The sequence below is a fragment of the Pieris brassicae genome, unplaced genomic scaffold, assembly GCF_905147105.1.
Source record: "Pieris brassicae unplaced genomic scaffold, ilPieBrab1.1, whole genome shotgun sequence".
Lineage (NCBI taxonomy): Eukaryota > Metazoa > Arthropoda > Insecta > Lepidoptera > Pieridae > Pieris > Pieris brassicae.
Window position 1 is genome coordinate 74,544 of NW_025576054.1, and position 12,058 is coordinate 86,601.

The window sequence follows — 12,058 nt, forward strand, 5'->3', positions numbered from 1 at the left end:
AATTACACTGTTAGATAGAAAATTGAACGGCAAATCTAAAACTATATAAATATTGAAGATTGGTTAACATTTGACTGAGATATGAGCGTTTATAATGTTGGAACGTTTACATCGATTTCTTAAAAACTAGTCGATTTATTTAAGAATAATTACACCGTTAGATAGAAAATTGAACGGCAAATCTAAAACTATATCAATATTGAAGATTGGTTAACATTTGACTGAGATATGAGCGTTTATAATGTTGGAACATTAACATCGATAACTCGAAACAAATTACACCATTAGATAGGAAATTGAATGGCGAATAGGGTAGGTTTGGTTCGGTTAGGTTAGGTGAACTTTTTTTTTTTTTTTTTATGTGATATGAGCGTTTATAATGTTGGAACGTTTACATCGATTTCTCAAAAACTAGTCGATTTATTTAAGAATAATTACACTGTTAGATAGAAAATTGAACGGCAAATCTAAAACTATATCAATATTGAAGATTGGTTAACATTTGACTGAGATATGAGCGTTTATAATGTTGGTACGTTTACATCGATTTCTCAAAAACTAGTCGATTTATTTACGAATAATTACACCGTTAGATAGAAAATTGAACGGCGAATCTAAAACAATATCAATATTGAAGATTGGTTAACATTTGACTGAGATATGAGCGTTTATAATGTTGGAACATTTACATCGATAACTCGAAACAAATTACACCATTAGATAGGAAATTGAATGGCGAATAGGGGAGGTTTGGTTCGGTTAGGTTAGGTGAACTTTTTTTTTTTTTTTTTTATGAGATATGAGCGTTTATAATGTTGGTACGTTTACATCGATTTCTCAAAAACTAGTTGATTTATTTAAAAAAATTACACAGTTAGATAGAAAATTGAACGGCGAATCTAAAACAATATCAATATTGAAGATTGGTTAACATTTGACTGAGATATGAGCGTTTATAATGTTGGAACGTTTACATCGATTTCTCAAAAACTAGTCGATTTATTTAAGAATAATTACACCGTTAGATAGAAAATTGAACGGCAAATCTAAAACTATATCAATAATGAAGATTGGTTTACATTTGACTGAGATATGAGCGTTTATAATGTTGGAACATTTACATCGATAACTCGAAACAAATTACACCATTAGATAGGAAATTGAATGGCGAACAGGGTAGGTTTGGTTCGGTTAGGTTAGGTGAACTTTTTTTTTTTTTTTTTTTATGAGATATGAGCGTTTATAATGTTGGTACGTTTACATCGATTGCTCAAAAACTAGTTGATTTATTTAAAAAAATTACACAGTTAGATAGAAAATTGAACGGCGAATCTAAAACTATATCAATATTGAAGATTGGTTAACATTTGACTGAGATATGAGCGTTTATAATGTTGGAACGTTTACATCGATTTCTCAAAAACTAGTCGATTTATTTAAGAATAATTACATCGTTAGATAGAAAATTGAACGGCGAATTTAAAACTATATCAATATTGAAGATTGGTTAATATTTGACTGAGATATGAGCGTTTATAATGTTGGAACGTTTACATCGATTTCTCAAAAACTAGTTGATTTATTTAAAAAAAATTACACAGTTAGATAGAAAATTGAACGGCAAATCTAAAACTATATCAATATTGAAGATTGGTTAACATTTGACTGAGATATGAGCGTTTATAATGTTGGAACGTTTACATCGATTTCTCAAAAACTAGTCGATTTATTTAAGAATAATTACACCGTTAGATAGAAAATTGAACGGCGAATCTAAAACTATATCAATATTGAAGATTGTTTAATATTTGACTGAGATATGAGCGTTTATAATGTTGGAACGTTTACATCGATTTCTCAAAAACTAGTTGATTTATTTAAAAAAAAACACAGTTAGATAGAAAATTGAACGGCAAATCTAAAACTATATCAATATTGAAGATTGGTTAACATTTGACTGAGATATGAGCGTTTATAATGTTGGAACATTTACATCGATAACTCGAAACAAATTACACCATTGGATAGGAAATTGAATGGCGAATAGGGGAGGTTTGGTTCGGTTAGGTTAGGTGAACTTTTTTTTTTTTTTTTTTTTTTGAGATATGAGCGTTTATAATGTTGGTACGTTTACATCGATTTCTCAAAAACTAGTTGATTTATTTAAAAAAATTACACAGTTAGATAGAAAATTGAACGGCGAATCTAAAACAATATCAATATTGAAGATTGGTTAACATTTGACTGAGATATGAGCGTTTATAATGTTGGAACGTTTACATCGATTTCTCAAAAACTAGTCGATTTATTTAAAAATAATTACATCGTTAGATAGAAAATTGAACGGCGAATCTAAAACTATATCAATATTGAAGATTGGTTAACATTTGACTGAGATATGAGCGTTTATAATGTTGGAACGTTTACATCGATTTCTCAAAAACTAGTCGATTTATTTAAAAATAATTACATCGTTAGATAGAAAATTGAACGGCGAATCTAAAACAATATCAATATTGAAGATTGGTTAACATTTGACTGAGATATGAGCGTTTATAATGTTGGAACGTTTACATCGATTTCTCAAAAACTAGTCGATTTATTTAAAAATAATTACACCGTTAGATAGAAAATTGAACGGCGAATCTAAAACTATATCAATATTGAAGATTGGTTAACATTTGACTGAGATATGAGCGTTTATAATGTTGGAACATTTACATCGATAACTCGAAACAAATTACACCATTAGATAGGAAATTGAATGGCGAATAGGGGAGGTTTGGTTCGGTTAGGTTAGGTGAACTTTTTTTTTTTTTTTTTTTTATGAGATATGAGCGTTTATAATGTTGGTACGTTTACATCGATTTCTCAAAAACTAGTTGATTTATTTAAAAAAATTACACAGTTAGATAGAAAATTGAACGGCGAATCTAAAACAATATCAATATTGAAGATTGGTTAACATTTGACTGAGATATGAGCGTTTATAATGTTGGAACGTTTACATCGATTTCTCAAAAACTAGTCGATTTATTTAAAAATAATTACATCGTTAGATAGAAAATTGAACGGCGAATCTAAAACAATATCAATATTGAAGATTGGTTAACATTTGACTGAGATATGAGCGTTTATAATGTTGGAACGTTTACATCGATTTCTCAAAAACTAGTCGATTTATTTAAAAATAATTACACCGTTAGATAGAAAATTGAACGGCGAATCTAAAACTATATCAATATTGAAGATTGGTTAACATTTGACTGAGATATGAGCGTTTATAATGTTGGAACATTTACATCGATAACTCGAAACAAATTACACCATTAGATAGGAAATTGAATGGCGAATAGGGGAGGTTTGGTTCGGTTAGGTTAGGTGAACTTTTTTTTTTTTTTTTTTTTATGAGATATGAGCGTTTATAATGTTGGTACGTTTACATCGATTTCTCAAAAACTAGTTGATTTATTTAAAAAAATTACACAGTTAGATAGAAAATTGAACGGCGAATCTAAAACAATATCAATATTGAAGATTGGTTAACATTTGACTGAGATATGAGCGTTTATAATGTTGGAACGTTTACATCGATTTCTCAAAAACTAGTCGATTTATTTAAAAATAATTACACCGTTAGATAGAAAATTGAACGGCGAATCTAAAACTATTTCAATATTGAAGATTGTTTAATATTTGACTGAGATATGAGCGTTTATAATGTTGGAACGTTTACATCGATTTCTCAAAAACTAGTCGATTTATTTAAGAATAATTACACCGTTAGATAGAAAATTGAACAGCAAATCTAAAACTATATCAATATTGAAGATTGGTTAGCATTTGACTGAGATATGAGCGTTTATAATGTTGGAACATTTACATCGATAACTCGAAACAAATTACACCATTAGATAGGAAATTGAATGGCGAATAGGGGAGGTTTGGTTCGGTTAGGTTAGGTGAACTTTTTTTTTTTTTTTTTTTTTGAGATATGAGCGTTTATAATGTTGGTACGTTTACATCGATTTCTCAAAAACTAGTTGATTTATTTAAAAAAATTACACAGTTAGATAGAAAATTGAACGGCGAATCTAAAACTATATCAATATTGAAGATTGGTTAACATTTGACTGAGATATGAGCGTTTATAATGTTGGAACGTTTACATCGATTTCTCAAAAACTAGTCGATTTATTTAAAAATAATTACACCGTTAGATAGAAAATTGAACGGCGAATAGGGGAGGTTTGGTTCGGTTAGGTTAGGTGAACTTTTATAATGTTGGAACATTTACATCGATAACTCGAAACAAATTACACCATTAGATAGGAAATTGAATGGCGAACAGGGGAGGTTTGGTTCGGTTAGGTTAGGTGAACTTTTTTTTTTTTTTTTTTTTTATGAGATATGAGCGTTTATAATGTTGGTACGTTTACATCGATTGCTCAAAAACTAGTTGATTTATTTAAAAAAATTACACAGTTAGATAGAAAATTGAACGGCGAATCTAAAACTATATCAATATTGAAGATTGGTTAACATTTGACTGAGATATGAGCGTTTATAATGTTGGAACGTTTACATCGATTTCTCAAAAACTAGTCGATTTATTTAAGAATAATTACACCGTTAGATAGAAAATTGAACGGCGAATCTAAAACTATATCAATATTGAAGATTGGTTATCATTTGACTGAGATATGAGCGTTTATAATGTTGGAACGTTTACATCGATTTCTCAAAAACTAGTCGATTTATTTAAAAATAATTACACCGTTAGATAGAAAATTGAACGGCGAATAGGGGAGGTTTGGTTCGGTTAGGTTAGGTGAACTTTTATAATGTTGGAACATTTACATCGATAACTCGAAACAAATTACACCATTAGATAGGAAATTGAATGGCGAACAGGGGAGGTTTGGTTCGGTTAGGTTAGGTGAACTTTTTTTTTTTTTTTTTTTTTATGAGATATGAGCGTTTATAATGTTGGTACGTTTACATCGATTGCTCAAAAACTAGTTGATTTATTTAAAAAAATTACACAGTTAGATAGAAAATTGAACGGCGAATCTAAAACTATATCAATATTGAAGATTGGTTAACATTTGACTGAGATATGAGCGTTTATAATGTTGGAACGTTTACATCGATTTCTCAAAAACTAGTCGATTTATTTAAGAATAATTACACCGTTAGATAGAAAATTGAACGGCGAATCTAAAACTATATCAATATTGAAGATTGGTTATCATTTGACTGAGATATGAGCGTTTATAATGTTGGAACGTTTACATCGATTTCTCAAAAACTAGTCGATTTATTTAAAAATAATTACACCGTTAGATAGAAAATTGAACGGCGAATAGGGGAGGTTTGGTTCGGTTAGGTTAGGTGAACTTTTATAATGTTGGAACATTTACATCGATAACTCGAAACAAATTACACCATTAGATAGGAAATTGAATGGCGAACAGGGGAGGTTTGGTTCGGTTAGGTTAGGTGAACTTTTTTTTTTTTTTTTTTTATGAGATATGAGCGTTTATAATGTTGGTACGTTTACATCGATTGCTCAAAAACTAGTTGATTTATTTAAAAAAATTACACAGTTAGATAGAAAATTGAACGGCGAATCTAAAACTATATCAATATTGAAGATTGGTTAACATTTGACTGAGATATGAGCGTTTATAATGTTGGAACGTTTACATCGATTTCTCAAAAACTAGTCGATTTATTTAAGAATAATTACACCGTTAGATAGAAAATTGAACGGCGAATTTAAAACTATATCAATATTGAAGATTGGTTAATATTTGACTGAGATATGAGCGTTTATAATGTTGGAACGTTTACATCGATTTCTCAAAAACTAGTTGATTTATTTAAAAAAATTACACAGTTAGATAGAAAATTGAACGGCGAATCTAAAACTATTTCAATATTGAAGATTGTTTAATATTTGACTGAGATATGAGCGTTTATAATGTTGGAACGTTTACATCGATTTCTCAAAAACTAGTCGATTTATTTAAGAATAATTACACCGTTAGATAGAAAATTGAACAGCAAATCTAAAACTATATCAATATGGAAGATTGGTTAGCATTTGACTGAGATATGAGCGTTTATAATGTTGGAACATTTACATCGATAACTCGAAACAAATTACACCATTAGATAGGAAATTGAATGGCGAATAGGGGAGGTTTGGTTCGGTTAGGTTAGGTGAACTTTTTTTTTTTTTTTTTTTATGAGATATGAGCGTTTATAATGTTGGTACGTTTACATCGATTTCTCAAAAACTAGTTGATTTATTTAAAAAAATTACACAGTTAGATAGAAAATTGAACGGCGAATCTAAAACTATATCAATATTGAAGATTGGTTAACATTTGACTGAGATATGAGCGTTTATAATGTTGGAACGTTTACATCGATTTCTCAAAAACTAGTCGATTTATTTAAAAATAATTACACCGTTAGATAGAAAATTGAACGGCGAATAGGGGAGGTTTGGTTCGGTTAGGTTAGGTGAACTTTTATAATGTTGGAACATTTACATCGATAACTCGAAACAAATTACACCATTAGATAGGAAATTGAATGGCGAACAGGGGAGGTTTGGTTCGGTTAGGTTAGGTGAACTTTTTTTTTTTTTTTTTTTTTATGAGATATGAGCGTTTATAATGTTGGTACGTTTACATCGATTGCTCAAAAACTAGTTGATTTATTTAAAAAAATTACACAGTTAGATAGAAAATTGAACGGCGAATCTAAAACTATATCAATATTGAAGATTGGTTAACATTTGACTGAGATATGAGCGTTTATAATGTTGGAACGTTTACATCGATTTCTCAAAAACTAGTCGATTTATTTAAGAATAATTACACCGTTAGATAGAAAATTGAACGGCGAATCTAAAACTATATCAATATTGAAGATTGGTTATCATTTGACTGAGATATGAGCGTTTATAATGTTGGAACGTTTACATCGATTTCTCAAAAACTAGTCGATTTATTTAAAAATAATTACACCGTTAGATAGAAAATTGAACGGCGAATAGGGGAGGTTTGGTTCGGTTAGGTTAGGTGAACTTTTATAATGTTGGAACATTTACATCGATAACTCGAAACAAATTACACCATTAGATAGGAAATTGAATGGCGAACAGGGGAGGTTTGGTTCGGTTAGGTTAGGTGAACTTTTTTTTTTTTTTTTTTTTTTATGAGATATGAGCGTTTATAATGTTGGTACGTTTACATCGATTGCTCAAAAACTAGTTGATTTATTTAAAAAAATTACACAGTTAGATAGAAAATTGAACGGCGAATCTAAAACTATATCAATATTGAAGATTGGTTAACATTTGACTGAGATATGAGCGTTTATAATGTTGGAACGTTTACATCGATTTCTCAAAAACTAGTCGATTTATTTAAGAATAATTACACCGTTAGATAGAAAATTGAACGGCGAATCTAAAACTATATCAATATTGAAGATTGGTTATCATTTGACTGAGATATGAGCGTTTATAATGTTGGAACGTTTACATCGATTTCTCAAAAACTAGTCGATTTATTTAAAAATAATTACACCGTTAGATAGAAAATTGAACGGCGAATAGGGGAGGTTTGGTTCGGTTAGGTTAGGTGAACTTTTATAATGTTGGAACATTTACATCGATAACTCGAAACAAATTACACCATTAGATAGGAAATTGAATGGCGAACAGGGGAGGTTTGGTTCGGTTAGGTTAGGTGAACTTTTTTTTTTTTTTTTTTTTTGAGATATGAGCGTTTATAATGTTGGTACGTTTACATCGATTGCTCAAAAACTAGTTGATTTATTTAAAAAAATTACACAGTTAGATAGAAAATTGAACGGCGAATCTAAAACTATATCAATATTGAAGATTGGTTAACATTTGACTGAGATATGAGCGTTTATAATGTTGGAACGTTTACATCGATTTCTCAAAAACTAGTCGATTTATTTAAGAATAATTACACCGTTAGATAGAAAATTGAACGGCGAATTTAAAACTATATCAATATTGAAGATTGGTTAATATTTGACTGAGATATGAGCGTTTATAATGTTGGAACGTTTACATCGATTTCTCAAAAACTAGTTGATTTATTTAAAAAAATTACACAGTTAGATAGAAAATTGAACGGCGAATCTAAAACAATATCAATATTGAAGATTGGTTAACATTTGACTGAGATATGAGCGTTTATAATGTTGGAACATTTACATCGATAACTCGAAACAAATTACACCATTAGATAGGAAATTGAATGGCGAATAGGGGAGGTTTGGTTCGGTTAGGTTAGGTGAACTTTTTTTTTTTTTTTTTTTTATGAGATATGAGCGTTTATAATGTTGGTACGTTTACATCGATTTCTCAAAAACTAGTTGATTTATTTAAAAAAATTACACAGTTAGATAGAAAATTGAACGGCGAATCTAAAACAATATCAATATTGAAGATTGGTTAACATTTGACTGAGATATGAGCGTTTATAATGTTGGAACGTTTACATCGATTTCTCAAAAACTAGTCGATTTATTTAAAAATAATTACACCGTTAGATAGAAAATTGAACGGCGAATCTAAAACTATATCAATATTGAAGATTGGTTAACATTTGACTGAGATATCAGCGTTTATAATGTTGGAACATTTACATCGATAACTCGAAACAAATTACACCATTAGATAGGAAATTGAATGGCGAATAGGGGAGGTTTGGTTCGGTTAGGTTAGGTGAACTTTTTTTTTTTTTTTTTTTTATGAGATATGAGCGTTTATAATGTTGGTACGTTTACATCGATTTCTCAAAAACTAGTTGATTTATTTAAAAAAATTACACAGTTAGATAGAAAATTGAACGGCGAATCTAAAACAATATCAATATTGAAGATTGGTTAACATTTGACTGAGATATGAGCGTTTATAATGTTGGAACGTTTACATCGATTTCTCAAAAACTAGTCGATTTATTTAAGAATAATTACACCGTTAGATAGAAAATTGAACGGCAAATCTAAAACTATATCAATAATGAAGATTGGTTTACATTTGACTGAGATATGAGCGTTTATAATGTTGGAACATTTACATCGATAACTCGAAACAAATTACACCATTAGATAGGAAATTGAATGGCGAACAGGGTAGGTTTGGTTCGGTTAGGTTAGGTGAACTTTTTTTTTTTTTTTTTTTATGAGATATGAGCGTTTATAATGTTGGTACGTTTACATCGATTGCTCAAAAACTAGTTGATTTATTTAAAAAAATTACACAGTTAGATAGAAAATTGAACGGCGAATCTAAAACTATATCAATATTGAAGATTGGTTAACATTTGACTGAGATATGAGCGTTTATAATGTTGGAACGTTTACATCGATTTCTCAAAAACTAGTCGATTTATTTAAAAATAATTACACCGTTAGATAGAAAATTGAACGGCGAATCTAAAACTATATCAATATTGAAGATTGGTTAACATTTGACTGAGATATGAGCGTTTATAATGTTGGAACGTTTACATCGATTTCTCAAAAACTAGTCGATTTATTTAAGAATAATTACACCGTTAGATAGAAAATTGAACGGCAAATCTAAAACTATATCAATAATGAAGATTGGTTTACATTTGACTGAGATATGAGCGTTTATAATGTTGGAACATTTACATCGATAACTCGAAACAAATTACACCATTAGATAGGAAATTGAATGGCGAACAGGGTAGGTTTGGTTCGGTTAGGTTAGGTGAACTTTTTTTTTTTTTTTTTTTATGAGATATGAGCGTTTATAATGTTGGTACGTTTACATCGATTGCTCAAAAACTAGTTGATTTATTTAAAAAAATTACACAGTTAGATAGAAAATTGAACGGCGAATCTAAAACTATATCAATATTGAAGATTGGTTAACATTTGACTGAGATATGAGCGTTTATAATGTTGGAACGTTTACATCGATTTCTCAAAAACTAGTCGATTTATTTAAGAATAATTACACCGTTAGATAGAAAATTGAACGGCGAATTTAAAACTATATCAATATTGAAGATTGGTTAATATTTGACTGAGATATGAGCGTTTATAATGTTGGAACGTTTACATCGATTTCTCAAAAACTAGTTGATTTATTTAAAAAAAATTACACAGTTAGATAGAAAATTGAACGGCAAATCTAAAACTATATCAATATTGAAGATTGGTTAACATTTGACTGAGATATGAGCGTTTATAATGTTGGAACGTTTACATCGATTTCTCAAAAACTAGTCGATTTATTTAAGAATAATTACACCGTTAGATAGAAAATTGAACGGCGAATCTAAAACTATATCAATATTGAAGATTGTTTAATATTTGACTGAGATATGAGCGTTTATAATGTTGGAACGTTTACATCGATTTCTCAAAAACTAGTTGATTTATTTAAAAAAAAACACAGTTAGATAGAAAATTGAACGGCAAATCTAAAACTATATCAATATTGAAGATTGGTTAACATTTGACTGAGATATGAGCGTTTATAATGTTGGAACATTTACATCGATAACTCGAAACAAATTACACCATTAGATAGGAAATTGAATGGCGAATAGGGGAGGTTTGGTTCGGTTAGGTTAGGTGAACTTTTTTTTTTTTTTTTTTATGAGATATGAGCGTTTATAATGTTGGTACGTTTACATCGATTTCTCAAAAACTAGTTGATTTATTTAAAAAAATTACACAGTTAGATAGAAAATTGAACGGCGAATCTAAAACAATATCAATATTGAAGATTGGTTAACATTTGACTGAGATATGAGCGTTTATAATGTTGGAACGTTTACATCGATTTCTCAAAAACTAGTCGATTTATTTAAGAATAATTACACCGTTAGATAGAAAATTGAACGGCAAATCTAAAACTATATCAATAATGAAGATTGGTTTACATTTGACTGAGATATGAGCGTTTATAATGTTGGAACATTTACATCGATAACTCGAAACAAATTACACCATTAGATAGGAAATTGAATGGCGAACAGGGTAGGTTTGGTTCGGTTAGGTTAGGTGAACTTTTTTTTTTTTTTTTTTTATGAGATATGAGCGTTTATAATGTTGGTACGTTTACATCGATTGCTCAAAAACTAGTTGATTTATTTAAAAAAATTACACAGTTAGATAGAAAATTGAACGGCGAATCTAAAACTATATCAATATTGAAGATTGGTTAACATTTGACTGAGATATGAGCGTTTATAATGTTGGAACGTTTACATCGATTTCTCAAAAACTAGTCGATTTATTTAAGAATAATTACACCGTTAGATAGAAAATTGAACGGCGAATTTAAAACTATATCAATATTGAAGATTGGTTAATATTTGACTGAGATATGAGCGTTTATAATGTTGGAACGTTTACATCGATTTCTCAAAAACTAGTTGATTTATTTAAAAAAAAACACAGTTAGATAGAAAATTGAACGGCAAATCTAAAACTATATCAATATTGAAGATTGGTTAACATTTGACTGAGATATGAGCGTTTATAATGTTGGAACATTTACATCGATAACTCGAAACAAATTACACCATTAGATAGGAAATTGAATGGCGAATAGGGGAGGTTTGGTTCGGTTAGGTTAGGTGAACTTTTTTTTTTTTTTTTTTTTATGAGATATGAGCGTTTATAATGTTGGTACGTTTACATCGATTTCTCAAAAACTAGTTGATTTATTTAAAAAAATTACACAGTTAGATAGAAAATTGAACGGCGAATCTAAAACAATATCAATATTGAAGATTGGTTAACATTTGACTGAGATATGAGCGTTTATAATGTTGGAACGTTTACATCGATTTCTCAAAAACTAGTCGATTTATTTAAAAAAAATTACATCGTTAGATAGAAAATTGAACGGCAAATCTAAAACTATATCAATATTGAAGATTGGTTAACATTTGACTGAGATATGAGCGTTTATAATGTTGGAACATTTACATCGATAACTCGAAACAAATTACAC